Source organism: Podarcis cretensis (genome assembly GCF_951804945.1).
Source record: "Podarcis cretensis genome assembly, chromosome: 5".
Lineage (NCBI taxonomy): Eukaryota > Metazoa > Chordata > Lepidosauria > Squamata > Lacertidae > Podarcis > Podarcis cretensis.
Window position 1 is genome coordinate 34,016,027 of NC_137174.1, and position 21,895 is coordinate 34,037,921.

Consider the following 21,895-nt stretch of genomic DNA (forward strand, 5'->3'; position numbering starts at 1 on the left):
GTTAAACCCTTCGAAGACAGAGGTCCTCTGGCTGGGACGGGATGACATGGGACTGAGGGGGCAACTCCCATCTCTTGCGGGGGTGCAATTAGTGCCAGCACCATCCGTTAAGAGTTTGGGTGTAATCTTCGATACCTCTCCATGGAGGCGCAGATTGCAGCTATAACAAAGGCGGCATTTTTTCATCTCCGCCAAGCTAAGCAGTTGGCTCCTTACCTCTCTCGCCCTGACCTAGCCACTGTGATCCACACGACGGTCACCTCCAGACTGGATTATTGTAACTCGCTCTACGTGGGGCTGCCCTTGAGGCTGACCCAGAAACTCCAGCGGGTGCAGAATGCCGCAGCGAGACTCCTTACGGGGTCTTCGCTTAGAGATCACATTCATCTGGTGCTATACAAGCTGCACTGGCTCCCGGTGGAGTACAGGATCAGGTTTAAGGTGCTGGTTTTAACCTTCAAAGCCCTATACGGCCTAGGGCCCTCGTACCTACGGGACCGCCTCTCCTGGTATGCCCCACAGAGGAACTTACGGTCTTCAAATAAAAACACCTTGAAGGTCCCAAGCCACAGAGAGGTTAGGCTGGCCTCAACTAGAGCCAGGGCTTTTTCGGCTGCGGCTCCAACCTGGTGGAACGCTCTGTCACAAGAGACAAGGGCCCTGCAGGACTTGACATCTTTCCGCAGGGCCTGCAAGACAGAGCTGTTCCACCTGGCCTTTGGTCAGGGCGCAGCCTGACTCCCTCCTTTGGCAATCTTTACAAGACTTTAGTTTATGGTTGCCATCAATTTTGATTTTAATTCATTTTTATAATGTTTTATAATGTTGTACTGTTTTAGTGTTGTTAGCCGCCCTGAGCCCGGCTTCGGCTGGGGAGGGCGGGATATAAATAAAATTTATTATTATTATTATTATTAATGCTTAAATCTATTACAGTATAGATTGTGTTAAGAATTCTCATTACTGCACTGAATCTGATAGAAATTAAACAATTTGCTCATTACCTTGACAGTGGCTTATGATATAATTACTGCATTAAGGAGAAAATTGTGAATAATTCAACAAGGAAAGAGCAGGTAATTTATTTGCTAGGAAAACTTTTTATGCTTCTTGTCTTGTGAGCTTGGCCCCCAAGGAACATCTGCTTAATTCAATTCATGTGTGCAACAATTGGGAGAGGTGTCATGCAGATAAAGCGGCTACCAAGAACGGAAGAAGAGGCCTATCAGAATTGGCAGCTGTTTTGTAAATATACTTTCATACACCACAATCACAATGATCCTGGCCCAGTCAAAGATTGAATGATTTTAAACCAGGTAGTGAGGGTAGCAGGGCTAAGATGCATGCATCCACATATCCACTCTAATTTCAAATCATAGCCCACATGAAAGCTAAATAGGGAAGGTCTTTGTAATTACCGTACTTTTCTGTCTATAAGATGACCCCATGTATAGGATGACCCCTATTTGGGGAGACTCAAATTTAAGAAAATGGGGGGAGATGGTTGAGCTTTTTTGGGAGGGATTGCCCAGTTATTGAGCTTTTTTTAGGGGGATTGCCAAAAATCACATACCCACACGCATCGCTAAATCCACCTCCCATCTGTTCCATCACCGGCAGAAGCTGCCAATCGCCTGCCCAACTGCCAGAGCATCAGCCAATCAATACCACCCATTGACACAGCAACCAATAACATGCACAATAGCCATTGACAGCCTTGACAGCAACCAATCAAATGTCCAACCTATGTACTACCCATGTATAAGACGACTCCAACTTTTTAGCATGACTTTGAAGGGATAAAACATAGTCTTATACATGGAAAAGTACGGTAGTGTATTTTGGGTTTTTTTAAAAAAGTCAGACTTAACCAAGATTATGGGCAGCTCCTCTGGAGTCCAATGGGACTATCTCTAAGCTAAGTAGGATTTTTGTTGCCGACAAGCCTGCTATTTCAGTTTAATATATTTTAGCATATTAATGCATAGATAAGCATGCCTTTGACAAGCAAATTACTCAATTGAATATTATATATATATAGCAGTAACACTTCTAAGTACCAGTTGGGCTCTACCTTTTGCTTTTTCCTGGATCTTTAAGAAAAGTACGTTAGGTCAAGAAATCTTGGGGGGGGGGGTGGACTTCCCCTGGTAATTGTAGGTGTGCAAATGCTCAACGAGTTGGATTCCACCCTATTTTGCAAATGCTGGCAGGGGGGAGGCCTGCCAGAAAAAAAGACAGCACCTAAAATACAATATGCCGGTACTGAAGGAATGTATGAAAATATCCATGTGCACATTTGATTTTCAACACGCAAGCAAACAGCTGAGAGAACCTGGAACAGCAGAGAGGCAGAAACCACCCAGGATAGTGATTTTACTGAAAGCAGCAACAAAAAGTCTTATCAAGGTGTTAAAAGTGCAGGTTGGTTTTTGTTGGCTGGTTTGTTTGGCTAAAGGTGAAGGCTAATATATAAAACAGAGGTATCGCTTTCTCCGTGTGGTCTTTTGAAAAGCTTCATTCTGTTAATGGCTTTTATAAGTGGGAATAAGAGCTGGAAGCAGACTCTCCGGTTTCAGCTGCAGTACAACAAACATCCAAACAGAGAAGGGGGCACAATTTCCCTGCACTTGACAACATAGATTTTATTTCATATAGCTGGCAGCTGCAAACCAAAAGGAACTAGGCAGGGACTGTAAAAAAAAAATCCTCTATCCCACCTCCAGTTCTCTCCTTTCCAAATTGGTAATTGGGTGTGGAATAATGAGTTACTGGGTATTACAGTAGTAGAATATGTTGTGAAAGGACAATTAATGTAAAAGACAAGTGGCTGTAGGAATTGGGCAAGTTCCTGCATTTTGTTACTGAGCACATTCTTTGCGATTATGTACAAGTTGAATGGATATGTGGAGGCAGCTCCTGTGTGATCAGGTACATATAAAGTATTGAAGAAGAAACAAAGTTTTTTAAAACAACAACAACGAAACCAAGAGAACTGGATAGACATATAGTGGAGATGTTGCTCCTTTGCCTTCAACTGCAGCCTGAAACATAACAATTCAGGAGGCTAGAATTTCCCTTTCCCTTATTTTTATTTATTTAAAAGCCTGCCCTTCATCACTGCAGTTACCACGTGCAGTTACACAGCTGCAAATAAATGTGTTATAAAGTGCAATATACAAATGTGACACTAGATTGCAACAGCGAGCTATGCAAAATTCAATGTATTTTTCAAAACTTTTTTTTTTAAAAAAGCATTTTCATAGTGTTTTTAATATGTGTGTAGATTCCACCCTAGTTAACAATGAAGTATAAACTGAATAACTAATGCTACTCATTGTAGGAGACATACCCAAACATTTATGTTACCTGTTCCAGAAATATTAAGGCTATAACCCTCTGCTCTTTCATTTGGAAGTAACTCTGACTGGATGTAGGAGAACTTAATTCTGAATAAATATATTTATTGTCAGGTTATATAGATAAAATGGGTATTGAAGCCATAGCTTCCAAGGCTGATTAGTAACTCATCCAAGTAAGTCTCAGGACTGGTTCAGAAGCTGGCAACCAGAAACATGGATACAATCCTGCAAACCTACTTGAAAATAAAGCTGCTTCCTCTTGGCCTTTCAAATGTGTGTGTGTGGGGGGGGTATTGCTTTTTATTATTAGGTTATATATGTTGTGTTTTTTGTTGTAAATTACTCTGTGATCTTCAGATAAAGGATGGTTCATAAATTTAATAAATAATAAGAACTTGGTGGTAAAGATTTTCATATGCCTATGTTTACTTTTTCTGTAAATATGCATAGGAACAAGATACACAGAAAGGAAGTTACAACCATCTAGAAATAATATGAAGGCAAGGAGAAAATATGCACGTCTAACAGCCACTACGCCATCTCCAGGATCACTTTGTAATTGCTGGACAAACTACTGCCATGGAGAAGACTTACCCACAGCATTATTTATGAAGGCAAGTCCTAACAGAAACTTAGCCAAGAGAGAAGACTCATGCAGACAAACTGGAGGTAAGTCAGGCATCATCAATTGTTCAGTTCCATTATCTACTTAATATGCACTTCTGCACTCCTGCTTGACCTGTTGGTGTTTTGCTGAACAATTTTGTATTATTCTGTTGCTTTTTGGAATGTAATAGCTCACTACTGCTTTGGAATAAATGCAGATATCTTTTAGTTTTTATGTATGTGACCATGTTGCTTAATAGTGGAACATGGGGATTGAATCTGAGACATTCTGGATGCAAAACAGGTGCTTTTCCATTCTGCTGTAGGTCTTTCCTCAGTATCGTTGTGTTGTGCTGTTTGTTTTTGAAGAACGAATGGCATATAATATAAATAAATAAACAAACTGCAGCTGACTGAAACTTAGTCTCTAATTCCCAAGGTAACCTAACAGGATATGATGTTAGAAATACATTCATGAGAAAGGCAGATTGATGTGTAAAAACGAAATAATCAAAGGTGGTAGTGCATGCCAATACAAATGGGAAAAATGAACCCAGAAAGACAAGTATGCAGGGGGATGGAGAGAGAGAGAGAGAGAGAGAGAGAGAGAGAGAGAGAGAAGAGAAGTGTCCTTGGGAGAGAACAAATCTAATCAAGGGAGATGGTGAAAGAATTCAAAAACAGGGAACAAAGTGATCAATCACACTGACATGCAGGGAAGCTGACTTTAAGTGACTCAAAGAAATATATTTAAAAATAAAGCTAATGTTTGTAAGCAATTCCATTGGGCATGCATTTTAATAGCATTCCTTCAAAACAGAGTCTTTTGAGATTGGCATGTACCCAGGATATGCTATCCTTTCCAATGCCAAGCTTGGATTCTAGTGGTAAGTGACAGCAACCCAAATGGTAATAAGTCATGCAAACTTTTCACAGTAAATCCATTTCTAATGCCTGGCCAGTGGCTATGATAGATGGTGGGTTTTTTGCTAGATGCTTTCCCTTCAGACACTCCACCTTGTATTTTACAATCAAACAAGGGCAGGGGTAGGGGACCTGCCACCCTCCAGATGTTGTGGCTACAACTCCCATCATCTCTCCAGGCTAGGCAGGCTGGGGCTGATTGGAATTGGAAGGATCACAGGTTGCCCACCCCTGGACAAATGTGACCAGGTGCAAAGAAGAACAGAGTTCCTGTGTCCCTAGCCTCCTTTTGCATGTGGGTAGCCTAAATACAGCTGTATAAAACAGGTGAAGAAGAGGTGGGATGAAAGGGCTAGACCTGATATTTGTTTTATTTCATAAAAATTTATACACCACTTGACTGTAAAAAACAAAACAAAACAAAAACTCAGGGTGGTTTAAAAGCCTCAAAGCAGTTATGGAGCAAATGGGCATGGGTTTAGTGCAATTCCATGTTTATTCATTCATGCTATTTCTGGGCACTCTGTAACAGACATTTTCTTGGTAAACAGATAGGTAAGCAGGTTAAGAACTCTACCTTTTTGTGTAAAATGTTTACTGTACTTCTCCAGTATCTTCAGTTTCTCAGTTTAGCAGGTGAACTTTCCCCCAGAACCTGGCATAGAGATATGATTCTACCAGGTAAATTCTGTTTTCCAGGTACATGCATTGCAACCTTTTTTTCATAGACACTGTTGAAGACACAAGCTGGTGCCTTAATGGCAAACATAGTATGAGATCAGGTTCTCCAAAATTTTCAATATAAGCCCAGGGTGCTTGAAAGGTACTGCTAGCCAATACACTATGTGTATTATATAATGCATCTAAAGCTAAAATGTGTGGGACAACTTGCAATGTGACAAACTTAGGTTTAATCCTACTGGCTGCTTAACCTGTATAGCAAATTTCTATCTATCTATCTGTCTGTCAGGTAACTGCCATCAGGTCAGAGGCGAGAGGGGGAAGGGCAGTTGTATAGGGAACCACGCTCCTCCTCTGGAGAGGAGGAAAGCCCCGCCTCCAGTGGAGAGGAGGTGGTGGGAACAGGGGGTGCAAGGGAGAGCCTCAACACCGAGGCGGAGCAAGCCGGAGAGGAGGGAAGGACCCCTTTGCCAGCGCCCAGTCTGCACAGTAGGTTTCGGCGCAAGGAAGGGAGGAGAAGGCTGGGGGTCACGCGACTGTTATGCTGGGGGAGGTACAAGGACCGCCCACTCTCAGATTCTGCGAGCAAGTGAGCCAGACATGAACTTGTGACGCTCTTCAGTGTAAATAGTTTGCACTAATAATAAAGCCTGGAAAAGACAGGTTGGAGTCTTGCCTGTTTGCTCTCGAGCAACCACACCACACCTGACACTATCGATCTATCTATCTGTAAAACTTCTTAGTACCAGTTGCCAAAAACCACAGGAGGGAAAAGTGCTCTTGTGCTTGAATCCTATTGTGGGTTTCCCACAGGCCTTTGGTTGACCATTGTGGTAGCAGAATGCCTGCCCAGATTGGCCATTGGCCTGATCCAGTAGGCTCTTCTTATGTCACTATGTTCCAAATAATCTAAATTTGAAGTGAAGTAGAAAGGTAACGGTCAGAATAAAGGAAAGGGTAGCAGAAGGAGATGTTCAAAATGCAGAAAGGGAATCTAGAGATGTAATCCTTTCTCAGTTCTGGGCAAGTATCCACTAATAGGATGGAGACTAAATTGAAAGTGGTGTGATAGTGTTCTTTAGCAAGGACATTCATCCCACTGTCATATCTGGACAAGCGGGCTTTGTACAAATTGAAAGTGCTTAAAGCAAAGCAAAACAAAACAAGAGACCACTGTGGACAAAAATAAATGAACATCATCCTTCACAACCTAGTGTTCTTCAGCTATTTTGGATTACAACTCCCATCAGTCCCAACCAGTATGGCTAAAGGTCAGGGATGATGGGTGTTGCAGCCCAAAACATCTGGAAGGTGCCAGGTTGGGGAAGACAGATGCATACCATGGAAAATGATGGGTCTATCATGCTACCTCCAGATCTTAAACTATATGTAGTCTCTATAAGTACCCGTCTGACTAGCTGGGACAATTACTTTCATAAGCGAGGACCTGAAGGGTGCTATGACCCTTCTGACAGCTTGGCTGTGAAATATCTTTGGTATTTCAGCTTTTCAGTCTCCTGCCCTTTGGGCTTTCTATTTTGGAAGGATGAAAAAGTGGGGAACACTGGGAAGAAGTATCAGTTGTCCACTCCATGGGAAGCCAGAGTTTCCAAGATGGAGGAAAGGCTAAGCCTGGGCCAACCACTTCACTCCAGAGCACTCTTCTCTTGACTACTCCTCTTCCTCTAGTAACTTCTGGTGATGCTGCAAACTGAAAAACTCTTGGAATGCCCAGGAGCAGTACCCTTCCTTTAGCACCTGCCATAGGTTCACTTCCCTGAGCAGCCATTCTTTGGAAACTTCCTGGTTTCTGAGGTCCATTTCATGGAGCCATCGCCTGGGACGAGAATCTCCGAAGAGGATATCATATGAGCCGATGACAGCTCTCTCCCTTCGCTGTTCTTGGCATGAGGTTGGCGTACTCGCGAGCCAGTTGTGTTTTTTTTTTTTTGGGGGGGGGGAGTGTGCCATCAGCAGCCCACGCCAAAGCAAGAGCCCCATACCAAGCGATCCCTCCGAGGCACCCCTGCGCCCTTGCATCAGAGCACGTGTGCGAGGCGTACGCGTGCGAGAGAATCTGAAAAAGAGCCCGCCTTGCCGCTCGTGGCCACACTGCCGCTTTGCCAAGGCTTCGCCTCTCCTTCCGAGGCAGCGCCGGCCACGTCCGTCTCATTCCGGGGAGCGTGAAACAGCCGAGGAGGAGGACGGCGTGTCCAAACCCCTCTTGACAGCGCGCCATGAATCTTCTCCGAGCTTCCCTGCCCACCTGATCTGAAGCCGACCGGCCATCCCTCACTCCTGAGGAACGACGCGGCAGGCGTCTTGCCGCCTTCCTCCTCCGCCTGCGCCAGCGAGAGGGAGCGAGCCCCCCCCCCCCCCCGCCGCCGCCGCGCGTTCGGCTGAAGAAGGGCTGCTGCAACCTGCTGCCTCCTCGCGGCTTCCTCCAGTTCTCCCTCCCTCCGCGCTCTTCTCTTTCCTCTGCTGCTGCTGCTGCTGCTGCAGGAGGAGAGCGAAAACTGGCCGGTCTCCCCTGACCCCCAGCCACCCCCTCGATTTACCGTGTCGAGGCGACCCCACGCTTCCCTCAGGATTTGGCAGGCGCCTCCTTCGTCGCTCGTCCTCGCTCCTCGCTCAGCGAAGCTCCCTTTGCCCTGGATGGTGGGAGGGGACACCTTTCCCCTCGCCGGCAGGCTCGGCCAAGAAGCGCCTCTCCGCGCGGAGCACTCGCGGCGCTTCCTCGAGCGCGCGGGGCGCGTGCTCAGTCTCTCCCCCGACATCCCGCCCTCTCTGCCTTAAACGTTACGTCCTCACCCCCCTTTTTTTTACCTCAAAGTTTTTATTATTATTCTTATTACCTCCCGCTACTCTTCTTCCCCCACCTCGCTCTCCCTTCTCAAAGACTCCTGTTTCCGGGCAGAAGAAGAGCGAGCCTGCAGCCCGGGCGAAGCGTCGTCGTCGTCGCCCTCTTCCTGTGGAGAGATGCCCGCGGACTGACTGAGGGAAGGAGCGCGGGGGGCAAAGCGGCTTCCCTCAGCCCAGGTGCGCCCAAGCGAGGCGGGCGGGCGGAGGGAGAAGCGCGGGGACGGAGGGCGTCGCGGAAGAAGACGTCGCTTCGCCTCGCCTTGGCAGCGAGAGGAGCAGCTTCTGAGGGGAAGCGCCGCCGGCCGCCCGCGCGGGCAGGGGATTATCCGCCGGCTGTGCTGAGGTGGCTTCTGCTGAGGTAAGAACAACCCCGCTCCGAGCGTCCAGGTGGAGGCAGAAGACGGCCGCGTCTCCTTGAAGCGCTCCTTTGGGGCTGCTCGTCCTCTTGCTCTCGCGTTGCTGCAGTGTCCGTTGGCGATGCCGGAAAGTTGCCGTCGGTGGGCTTCGGTGAGGATGGGATGGGAGGGTGGGGGGGGGGGTAGGATCCAAGTTGCGTTTCCCTCTCGCTTCCCTCGCGTGCCGAAGAAGCCGAGCCAGGCCCTGCGCTGCCAAGGCAACTGTTGTCACTGAGCCGAGAAAGGGGGGGGGGGGTGCCTGAAGGTCATCCAGCCCAACCCCTCGACGAAGCCACGCAGGCAGAAATCGCCCCGTGTCGTGCAATGAAATGAGGACAGCGTTTTTCAGGATGGGTGGTGTGTGACGTGAGGCGCAGGGTGCCAGATGTGGGCGCGAAAGGGTTGGGAGCTGGCATGCTCTCCCTTCCCTCCCCCCTCCTCCCATTTCAAGCTGTTGCAACAGCACCTTCTGCTAGTAAAAGTTTTCCCTTCCTTTCTGCATGTAGCACGGCGACGTGTCTCCTTCGGCGAGAAGATGGGAGCTTTGCCCGTGGCGAGAGCTTTTTGCCCACCATGCCTTCCATTCCTCACGCCAACATTTAACCTTTTAACATGTCAGATGTGAGACAGCTCAGTCGGTAGGGCGTGAGACTCTTCATCTCAGGGTGGTGGGCTCGAGAGATTCCTGCACTGCAGGGGGTTGGGCTAGATGACCCTGGTGGTCCCCTTCCAGCTCATGACTCCATGATTCCTTAGAGGAGGAGGGAGCAAAATGTAATGAATGTAATGAAAGGCAAACCTCACTCCCCCCTCCCCCAGTTTATTCTGAGGCGATCGTCCTCAAATAAAAACCCTTAAAGTTACTCAAGATGCTTACTAGGCATCTTCAGTGGAGTAGAGTAAGTTCTGAGTAGGTAAAGAAGCAAAGAGCCATGATGAAATTAGAGAGAGGCGTGACTTTCCCTATTTCTGGGGTTGATGGGCATTGAGAGTTGAGGGAGAGCGAGCACCGTTCTCGCGCTGTTCTTCCTGAATCTGTGACGAAACACCATTTCTGCTAAAGCAAATACTAGGGGAGAGAAGCATTGCCCTGGCGTGGTGATCGTCGCCTGTTTCTCAAGCAAAAAGTTGCGCCGGGTAGGATGTGAAGGCGAAGGGAGCTGCTCCTGCTGCGCCTGTGTGCTTTGCTTATCTGCATATGGTAATAATCGGTCAGAGAGAGAGAGAGAAATGAACCCGTTAGTATTCTGTTCTTGTAAGACTTGGCGCGGGAGACATAGGCTGCTGTTACATTTCATTTCCGATCTCGTTGGTGGGAGTGGAATAGTGCTGGCTGCCTTCTCTGCTGTCTCCCCCTCAGATTCGGTGTAAAGGCAGAGAGAGAGAGAGAGAGAGAGAGAGAGAGAGAGAGAGAGAGAGAGAGCGCGCGCACCCCACCCCGTTCTGGCTCCGCTCCTGTTTGCCTATGGACCAGTAAGCAGTGAGTGGAAGCAAGCCTTTCTCGGGGTTGGGAGGCAGCATGTATTCTGCTAGAACTACAGAAGCACCAGCAGCCTGCTTGTTCTGTAGCTGGAAGTCCCGGCAGATGACCCCACACTCTCCAGGATATTTGCAGAACGCACACTGTTTACTCCCCCCACCCCGTTAGAATTGTGTGGTTTTGGCACTACAGGTGATGTTTCTAGCTGGCGAGATCCATCATTTAGATTTTCCCAGAGCAGCAGAGCTTTTTTGTCTTGGTGGATGTTTAATAGCAAAGCGGAGGGAGAGAGCACAGCACTTTAAAGATGGGGTGGATCAGCACATAATATATCAGTAAAGCAATTTTGCTCTGAAATGGGAGACGGCTCCTCAACTGGGTCAGAGGTTTAATGAGATCTGTATAGCAAAGGGTTTCATATTTATGCAGCCCAACCGTGTGCATGTTTACTCAGAAGTAAGTCCCAGTGAAATCTATGGGACTAGTACCCAAATAAGTGTGCATAAGGTTACTGCTGCTAGTGTTTGAATGCTGGAGATTCATTATTTGTTTTATTTTGTAACATTTCCACTTCACTCTTCTACTAGGAAGCTCAGTGTGATGTTGCTAACGAACAAAGTTTATTGATTTTTAAAGTGCAAAACTCAGGCCAGGAACTCAAATGGATGTTGATTTATTAAAAATGTCATTTAATAATTGGAGGTATATGAAGAAATCCATTCCTTATTATTCTGCTGAGGTGCTCATTTCCACTTGGAATAAAAACATAATCTGACAGTTTTTATTCTGCATTTTGATATTTCCATGGAGGACATGCCATGTTGAATAACAACTTTGACAAAAACATGGCCAGTTTGATGGGACAGATGATTAATGTTTCTTTTAACTCAGACAAGAAGCTTGTAGCAAAATTATCATTTTATAAAAATCTAGTATCAAATTTTGTATTGATTAATCAAGCAACTTGACTAGATATTTAGTTAACTAAGCCTCTTCTGCCAACAACTGTACTCAAAGAGGAAAATGCTGTGAGAATGGTTCTCTTCAATTTGCATACTGTGTAGCTCTCCTGGCTGCAGCAATAGCTTGCAGTATATTGGAAAGAAGAATCACTGGCAACAACAGAGTAAAATATGATGGAATGGCAAGTCTCCCAACAATGCTTGGTTGGTGTTCACACTGTCAGGGTCTGTGATTTGTGCATGTAATTCCACATGTTGAATGCAGTTTTTAAACTTTCTTTATATTTTGAACTCATAGATAAAATTCTCCACAATGTGAGATTCCAGAATAGAAACAAACAAAAAAATGAATGGGGGAGAATGTGGTTTAAAAGATTGCATGGTGTATTATATAAATACGGAAACTGGACTTTAGTTAGCAGATATTATCGCTTGTATCTTGTGTTTGTGTTGGAAGCCCCACTTATGCCACCCTCTGGAAGACATGGTGACTAACTCCCAATTTATTTGAATAAAGTACCTAACCTTGCAAGTACTTAAAATATTGAAATGGCATGATATCTGAAGTGGTTCCTGCAAATGTGATTTTTTTTGCATAGCACAAATTACTTCTCCCTCTCTTTTTGCTTAGGGTTATGCCATTGTCAGTAAGGTTTTCCGTTCTACTTTAATGTACTTTCAAGTGGCACATCTTTCCTAGTAGCAACAGTATTCAAGGAGGGTGGGGAGTCTCTTGACAGTGCAAATAATTATATGTGCAATGAGATTCAAGAGCATGTTTGCAACTGTTTGTAGTATATGAGTACTTACAAGCAACGCATTTGCTTTCTTTAATAGAAATAGCTCCTCGGAGCTATTTATCTTCTCATGCTCTTACTTTCCCTTTCCCAGCATTGTTAACTTCTATAAAAAGAAATGGAGTTGTGTCACTTAAAGCATTATTGATATGGAAAGTTAACAGGTACATCACGGCAGTACAACACAATCTAGTGTTCCACTTGTCTTTTTTGCTGATAGCGCTGCTTTAGTTCTGTTTTGCTTCCTGTGTGGATCAAGGGAAAGCATCTTGCTAGTTTCTCTGAGTGTGGTAGGAAGGATGCCTGTCTGTGGAGAGAGAAGGGATGTGCGCTAACAATGGTTCCTATTGGTTTTCAGCAGCAGTAGATGGCCTTGTTTCTTCCCTGCCTGTGCTTCCACTGGGTGTTTGCTTACCATATTATTCTCCTTAAGTTGTTTATTTTCAGGACTGTCTCGATGGAAGAGGTAATGGTTGCAGAAATGCTATACACTTCCAAGGGAGATGTTTTTGAATCTGTCTTCATTCCATGTTTGATCTTGCTCTCTAGCTGTGTCCCTGCATAGAAATGAGAACTGAACCAACAATGCTAATGACTGACCAAAGGTACTTGTACCTATGCTTCTCGTTCTTTACCCCAATGCTTGACTGCACTGAGTTAGCTCCTTGTTGAAGCCTTTGTCACCCTACTGAATAGCAGTAAGTTTGTGGGCTGCCAGGTTAGAAGCATTTATTGGATGAAGAAATGGCTAGTGGTAACTCTGGGGTGTGAGCTTCTCCTTCTCTAGACTTTCATTGGTGGTCCCTTAGTCCATTGTGCCAGAGCAGTGAGCACAATATAACAAGGTTATGAAAGATAATGCCAAGGTTGCAGGTTTGATCCCTATAAGTGACAGGTGCGTATTCCTGCTTTGCATGGGTTTGAGCTAGATGATCCTCAGGGTCCCTTCCAACCATGAAATTCTATGGGTCTATGCAGGATCATAGTCTATTTAGGCTGAGAGACCTAGTCTGAATTTTTAAATAATGGTGCTTATGTGCTTATTGAACACTTTTTTCATGCGGATAAATTTGCTTGCCAGGTGTTAAGGGCACCTGGACCTCTAGCCAGCAGGGTGCTTCATTATATGCAGGCCCCTTTGCTTAAGTTCTCTTTTACATTGAAATACATGTCTGCCAAAAAACTTGGAGTGAGCAGCATCTTATCTAATTTTCCCTGGGATACCACATCTCTCCAAGAGCATTTTTCACATGCCAGATGACTTGGGGAATTGCAGTAGGTTGGTGGCTGGCAGCAACAAATCAAGGGATGGCTAAGACAGCACTTAGAATGTGCCAGTTGAAACATCTGAATGAAGACTTGTTGGGGTGGGGCAAATGAACACTCTTGCTCGCTGGTGCCTCTTGTTTCTGCCACCAGAAGTTGAGAAAGATGATTAGCTACAGCCCAGTAAGGAGCTCCTAGTTTATGAGGGACATGTGTCTGTGTGCTGCTACAGCCATTTCCAGTCTGGGATTTATTTCCTCTGGGATCCACCATGGTCCAGTGATTCAGCAGTTCAAACAACTGAAAACAGCGGAAACCGGTATACATTTTTGCTCTTCCCAAGTAACTCTTGTCTGTTTTATTATATTATATAACTATTATAAGGCTGTCTTGAGAACTTGTGTTAGTAGTCAGTATTAAAATGCCCTCATTGACAAACAAACAAGTGGATCCCTACATTCACATATCTGTTTTGGGTGTCTTGATAAGCTTGCCTACTTCTTAAATGCTTATTATTCAAAGACTTGTAATCAAAATTTCCTAATCAGATGCTCAAAAGCCAATTTAAAACCATTCCTCAAAGGTGTACATAACTTGCTAGCATTGCAGTTTTATATGTGATATGTTAATCTGCCGGGGGGGGGGGGGTGGAGCCCTGAATGGTACAGAGCTTCTAAGATGACAACACAGTTGAGTTTAGAGAAATTTCTTTCTGTATTTCAGATAAGTGTAAGTGAATAATGTAGCACAATTTCCTTCTCACATTGTGGTCTGTGCTGCTACATTGGTGTGTAGCAGCTGGTGGGTGTCATCGGAATCGGAAGCACATGCTGGCACAACTAGTAAAATAGGTCTGAAAGACTACAATCTTCTAATCCAAGTGCTCTGTTGAATGTTAATATGCCTTCATGAACTCTCCACTATAGTAGCAATAAGTTGGTGGTGATATAATTAAAAGTTTGTCAAACTGGAACAGGAATGTGATGTGCAGGTTTGTTTGAAGCTGTTTATCACAGACTGACCATTCATATATTTCAATATGCTCTAAAATTCTTCTCCGTACTTGGCAGTAAGCCAATATGATGGACAAATCTATAAAATGCTTTGGCAATGGCATGAGTACAGGTGAAACTCGGAAAATTAGAATATCGTGGAAAAGTTCATTTATTTCAGTAATTCAACTTGAAAGGTGAGACTAATATATGAGATAGACTCATGACATGCAATGTGAGATATGTCAAGCCTTTATTTGTTATAATTGTGATGATCATGGTGTACAGCTGATGAAAACCCCAAATTAACAATCTCAGAAAATTAGAATATTAAATGAAATCAGCAAAACAAGGACTGCAAAGAGAGCAACATTGGACCTCTGAGAAGTAGAAGCATGCATATGTACTCAGTACTTGACACTGCTGAGGTGTTATGGAAGACCAGCAAGCTTCAATAGCAGCATTCAGCTTTTCTGCATTGCTCAATCTCGTGTCTCTCACCTTTCTCTTGGCAATGCCCCATAGATTTTCTATGGGATTCAGGTCAGGCAAGTTTGCTGGCCAATCAAGCACATTAATCCCATGGGCATTGAACCAGGATTTGGTACTTTTGGCAGTGTGGGCAGGTGCCAAAGTCCTGCTGGAAAATGAAGTCAGCATCCCCATAAAGCTCATCTGTGGAAGGAAGCATGAAGTGCTCCAAAAATTCCTGGTAGATGGCTGCGTTGACCCTGGAGTTAATGAAGCACAGTGGACCAACATCAGCTGATGACATGACTCCCCAAATCAACACAGACTGTGGAAACTGGACTTCAAGCATCTGACATTGTGTGCCTCCCCATTCTTCCTCCAGACTCTGGGTCCTTGGTTTCCAAATGAGATGCAAAAGCTACTCTCATCAGAAAAGAGATTTGGGGAGCCATATCTCATATATTAGTTTCACCTTTTAAGTTGAATTACTGAAATAAATGAACGTGTCCACGATATTCTAATTTTCCGAGTTTCACCTGTAGTCCTGCAAAACCACAACACTCAACACATAGAATGATGTGAATCAGCCCTGATTGAAAATTGGGAAAGCATATAAAAATGCTTTCTTAGCAAGAAAAGAGGTGGGCTCTCTACTGATACTGCATCAATCATGTTGCTATATTGATCTTTAAAAGAAAACAACAACAACACACTGAACAGTTTATTATTTGTGAGGAAGCTCATGGTTATAGATGAAGGAAGGTGACTATCAAGTTTGGACTGTACTAAGCAATAAGAGTATTTTTAGCACCCTTTACCACCAGTATGACACACATCTGGAATTTAGAGGCAGGGCTTCCTACTGAGAAGGTATAGTCTTAACATGAAGGCATTGCCTCTATTTTATTCAGAGCCAGGCTATATGGTAGAATCACTGTCACCCTGAAAAAGCTGTTGAGCATTCTGGTGGCTATACTGACTGAGTTGTGGTCTAGACTAGAACACCCAGAGGGCACTAAGTTGAGGGATGCTGCTGTAAGCAGAAGCTACTATGGAACATGTTCCGTAACTCCTATGGAAAATTAGCAAGAGAGAGAAAAGCAGAGATAAACAACAGGTGCAGAAAGACAGTTTGTTCCCTTCAGGCATGATCCCCTTCAGTTTCCTCTGGCAGTAGGGGCTGTAATTGTCAACAAAGAGAGCCAGGTTGCACTTGCATCTTGGATATAATGTAACTTGGCCTCCGGAGAGCATTGATGATGGGCGAGCAGTGCTGGAATAATAGAGTCTTTGCCTAACATAATATGAAGATGCACAGATCTTTTACTGTAACTTTATAGTTGGCTAGCTTTTTCTCAAGCAACACAGGTATGGTTTGTATTTGGTAAAGCATGAAAGCATTTCAGAATGCAGTGACTCAAGAAGGAATAAGGGCCTTTCAAAGATCAGGTCATATCTCACCTATCTATAGATATCCCAAAGAAAGGCCATCAAAATTCACAAATAAAAACATTCAATAAAAAGGGATTTCAGGCATAAATCATACTTTCCCCTCATTAGCTGTGGTGTATGTGTATCAAGAGAGGGTAATTTTTTTATTAACAGACAAAAATTAATTGCATAGCATAAGTTTTTATTTTTTAATAAAAGCCCTGAACTCATCAGATGTTTCATTATTGAGTTTTAATGGGAAAGAAAGTCCATAATGATTTTGTTCTTTCTTTGAACACTGGGACCTTTAGAAATAAGACACGATGGCTTGAAGCATTACAATGTAAAATTTGCCCATCTTCTAGCCATAAGGCATTTTTTTTTTTTTAAAAAAAGTGATGCTCAAACAGCTTTTGCATTTCCCACATCTATAATTTAGATTGCTGTTGTCTAGAATACACATCTGGTTTGAGAATGTCTATCTTCCTCTTTCTATTCTGCATTGCCATGCATGTATAACAGGTGTCAAATCCCAAAATAAAAGGAATTTTTAGTGTCACCTGAAAATGACCCAAGTTTTGATCATGAAAACATCTTGCATGCATGTGCACACTCAGTCACTTGAGTTAAATGCAAGTATTCATTCTGTCTGCCTCAAGCAGATAACATTTCAGTATCTCTTGCTGCCAGCTCAGAAAATGCTTTCAGATTAACATGTTTTGGGGGTTGGTGGGAAGTCTATTCTACTGCAGTAGTTTGAACTCAGACACTACAGTGCTGCAGTGGCACATGATCCAATTGGATGGATAGGAAATAGTCTGAGAAAACTCAGAAAACTTCTTCAGAAGTTGCTGCCCACTTGCACTTGGTTGCCTGCATCATTTGACTCTGAGGGCAGATGAGTGCATTTAGTAAATTTTCTTCAAGTGATTCCATAGGAGACGCCTGGGAGAGAAAGCATTAGCTGAGCCCTTAAACTTGTGACAAAAGCCCCAGCATTCTATATTTTATAGGAATTAAAGTCAGATGTACCAGAATTTTATAAATATACTATAACACACCCTTCTTCTGGGCACTGCTTGTGTTCATATTTCATTTTATCTCTTTGCAGTTGGAAAGCATGTTGTATCAGAAGATACATGTTTAAGAAAAGAACCACCTACCAATAATAAAGCCACGAAATAAATGTAATTGAATATATCTGACTCAGGTTTATTTACTGGCACATCTAAAAATGTGAATAAACATACTATGCTAGACATCAAACCTAAGTACAGGAAAATTATATTATGACAGCTTAAGTGTCATCTGCCTGACAAGGAAAAGCGAAATGCTTTACTGTGTTCATTGTGCACAAGGAGAGAAAAGCACTGTGTTTATAAACTAAAATTTTAAAAAACAAATACAGTATTTTTTCTAGAAGAGTTTGCAGCTGTGTTGGAGACAATGTATTCTAAAAGTAATACACCATGGATTTGCAAATGTAGACCTCTGTCTGTCTGTCTGTCTGTCTGTCTGTCTGTCTGTCTGTCTCTCTCTCTCTCTCTCTCTCTCTCTCTCTCTCTAACACCCACCCACACCAACCTGAGTACATTAAATGCATGGTGATTAGTACTCTCCTTGCCTTGTTCCTCCACAAACTCATCACAATAGTGATATGTTATGATTTATTGATGCATACATGGGTTTCATCATATCTGAATTGTGTGAGCTTTAGCTTTCAAGATCAAATAGTAAAGGTCACAAGTAAAAAAAAGTTAGCATTTATGCTTACTTCTGTAACATGTAGGTTTTGTGATAACAAAACCATTGCAATGGCATGATTTTGGCAAGAAAAGATACGTGGATGACCCAAGGCTGCATAAATTAGCAAAGCTTCATCTACATCAGTATACTAATAGTAAAGTTGCCCGGGCTAGTAATTTACTTGGGAGGGATATTTTTCATATGGGCAAATCTGAGTTCCCCCCTAACTTTGCAATCATCAGCCCCCTGACAACTATCTATATATGATACATGTTGCTGCTTCCTAGCTAAGCAGAAGTTAAACAGATCAGTGCCTGAATAGAATACAACCTGGAAACAATGTATCTTTCAGAATATTGTTCTACAGTTGTGAAAGTGATACAACTGAGCAAATAAACACATGCTACTGTGTGGCTTTCTAAAATATTTAAACATTTCTTTCCCTTTTTTGGTACAGTATACTGTTTTGCTCTACTGTGACACCATAGCAGTAGCAATTAAATGTGGAGCATTTTAAACTAGAGCAAGAAGTTATACAACAGCTCAAACTTTTCTGGGGACTATTATACCACGAGACATGTGCAAACAAATCTAACATAGGACTGTGCACAGTAGTAATTGCTGCAGTAACTACAGCAATAATAGCCTGTGCAAATGCATTATGACTTCCATACAGATCAAAATTGGTATGGCAAACAAGAATTGTTTTCAGGCCACTTATATAGAAGCTTAACTTTCTTTTCTTTCAGTATAAGTGCTTTGAGGGGAAGAGGTAGAAGCAAGAATAGAATCATAGAATTGTAGAGCTGGGATTTAAGAAACCACTTCTAGTTCTAAGCACTGCCAAGAATCCTTGGGGCCCCATTCTGTTTCCCCAAGTTTTTTAACATCTACATAAAATGTACATTTACATAAAATGGGAGAGATGTTTTGGGATTTGGAGTACAATTTCACCAGTATGTAAAAAACGCCCCACATTATGTTTCCTTTCTGTCATATTTTGGGAAAGCTGTTGAGGTTCTGACCCCATGCTTGAGGTTCGTAATGGATTGACATTTAATCCTGACAAGACAGGAGTCCATGTTGGATGTAATAGCACATCCATTAATCATTCAGGTTGGCAGTCTGGGTGTGCTTCCTGTGACAAGGAACTGTTTTGTCCAGCTTAGGTGGGTATGCCAGCTGTTTTCATTCCTAAAGAAGTCAGATTTGGCTGTTGTGTCACATGCCTTTAGCTATATTGTGGTTAGACTACTGCAGTCCTCTCAACACTTTTGAAGTGTCTGAATGCTCCAGCTTGCCCAGGATCCAGTCAGTGGTCAGACAGATAGATGACTGTTGCTGATGATCAGGTGCATATAACTCTTATATCAACAGCTTTATTGGTTTCAGATTCATTTTCAGGACCAATTCATAGTTCTTGCTATGATCTTTAAAGCCCTAAATGGTTTGGGGTGAGGTTTCCTTAAGAACCATCCTCTCATATGAGCCTGTCTGCTCATCTGAGATACCATCCACCACATTCCTCCAACATCCAAGTTGTATTTGCTTGGAGTATAATAGGGCCTTCTCTGTTACTGTGTCTTAGCTTTATAATTCCATATCCAGGGAGGAATGTGTCACCCCTGTTTGATACCCTTCTGCTGCTGTTCAAGAAATCTGAACAGCTGGTCTTCAGTTTTTATTCTCCCTGGCATATTATTCTGAATCAAGTTTATTTAGCATTTTCATCTTTGTTGGTATGTTTTTAATCTCATGTTGATGTTGTACGATATATTGATTATTTCTAATACGAACGCATGCTAAAATACATCCAGGAATGTGATTTATGTTACTGCAAGATTATGATTAAATGTTTCCAGTAGAAAACTTGCATACAGAAAGCTCTGTGCTTGTCTCTAAAACAGCTATACTGGAATTGCAGAAAAACTTTGAGACAAGTGCAAAGGACTAGATTCTTTCTTGATTTTAATTTCCTACTGCTACCTCTCAGTGAGGAGCCCAGTTGCTTTGGTCTAATGAGGAATAAAACCTAATTCCCTGTGCTATAATATTGATTTATTGATTTTTTTGCCTTAGTGTTGCTTTCATTACACTGTCCTTCACCTCTTGTTTCAAGTGGTGTGTTTGCTGCCAATGCATCAAAATGGACTAAACAACAGATACTGGAAATGTAATGGGTTATCCTCTCAGGAGCTGTTATTCAAGATCATGTGCTTCCCCTTTGTTTCCCTCATGTATACCAAATCTTGGTACCATGTGTCTTCAGAGAGCTGCTGCAGTCATCCTGGCAACAAGCATATTTGAGGCAAGTTCATTACCCCACAACTCAAAGATGTACAAGCTTGCCCCATGTCATACAGAGATGGAGAAATAATTATGTTATTATTCTTGCACACATGCATTATGCCACACACACACACACACACACACACACACACACACTGCAGTGGAAAAATGGGTGGTTTTAAGCACTGATAAACAATATGAATTTCAAAATATGTATATATCTATGTAAGTGAAAGAGTGACTGTCTATTCCCTTGTGCTCAGACTGAGTATTTAATAGCCCCCCCCTTTATTGCTTCTACAAAATGTGCATTTGCACTTGATACTCTCTACGTTGCATTTTGTATTTATGGAGCTAGAATTTCATATGTGAAGGCCCAGCTAGTTTCATTTAGGAGTTTGTAGTGTTGCCATTCAGTTGTTAAACTGCAGATGATGTTGGACTACAACATTGTGCATTTGTCAGAGTTGATGGTAATTGTAGTCCAAAAACATCTAGAGGGCACTAGATTGATAAAGGCCATGATATATTATCAGTAGACTTTACTGGCTGCTTTGAATGCATCCTTGTTGCCTAACATGCATATATCTTCTGTGCTTATTGTATTCTCATAATATATACATTGCTTTGCATATAATTATTATTCTTAATTAAAAAGCTCTTGGGCACCTTTCTGGAATATTAAGTCAAAGAGAGAGTGACATTCTGAAGGCAGAAGTACTGGAAAAGAATTCAGATCAGAAAAATGCAGCACAGTGACAAAGAAATTAAGCACAGTTTCAAGAAGTCAAATATCTTGTTAGGTCTGGCTGATAATCAATAAGCACTTTCAGAAATGGTGCTATAGACTGCTCTCTTTCAAGAAATTTGCTGTCTTAAAAATAAATTACTCTCACAGAGTGGAAATTAATTTTATACCGACTCTTCAAGGTATACAAAGTAGAAGTCAAATTTGCCTTTTTAACTTTCTCATTAACTGCAGTGGGGCTTGCTTGGGGGGATTGGCCCTTAGAGAGTATCCATGGCTGACCGTAGATTACAGAAGCTGCCACTGTAATTGATCTGTGCTTAGGTTACATTTGATAAGTGCTTGCTTCTGAAGTGCTCAATCAGGTAACTAGAGACTTAAAACACACACACAACTTTTTAGAACAGGAAAGTCAGCAAATAGTGCAGGCTACTTTTTGCTAACCTGCTGTTCTTCTGCTGAAATATGTCTGGTTCCAGTAGCATTGTCTTTCCCTTGGATGTATTAATTGCTTTTCTATTATGCATAGTCTTGCTGTCTTTACAGCGCTGCGGTATAGAAACATTATTACCTAAATGAGGTGGAAACTTGAAGACTTGATGCTTACAGCATTTCAGGACTGTCATAGACTCACATGAATCCATAAATGATTAGGAGGCCCTCTCATCTACAGAGACGGGCATTCCCTTGTCACTCAGGGCTATCTCATCTATTAGTGACCAGAGGACATGGGGTTGCTTGGCACATAAAATGGTTTCAATAGGGGACCTCAGCAATTCAGAACTCATTGCCTGTTCTTATACCTACTAACCCAGGTGTGCTCCAACCATGTGATATTATCTTCATTTCCTGGAGTTTAGTGTCAAATGAGTTACATTAATTT

At 42.9% G+C, this 21,895-nt stretch overlaps 1 protein-coding gene across 15 annotated transcripts in view; it reads left to right on the forward strand.

The window, feature by feature from the left end:
* Positions 1-5,937: 5,937 nt before the first annotated feature.
* The window catches only part of PCDH15 (protocadherin related 15), a 647,566-nt gene continuing 631,608 nt past the window's right edge, over positions 5,938-21,895 (forward strand). For 8 of the 15 annotated variants that reach the window (XM_079976213.1, XM_079976221.1, XM_079976222.1 and 5 more), the window contains exon 1: positions 5,942-8,793. The gene's annotated coding sequence lies outside the window, so the exon portion shown is untranslated. The other 7 variants (XM_079976223.1, XM_079976224.1, XM_079976229.1 and 4 more) reach the window with 7 other exon arrangements.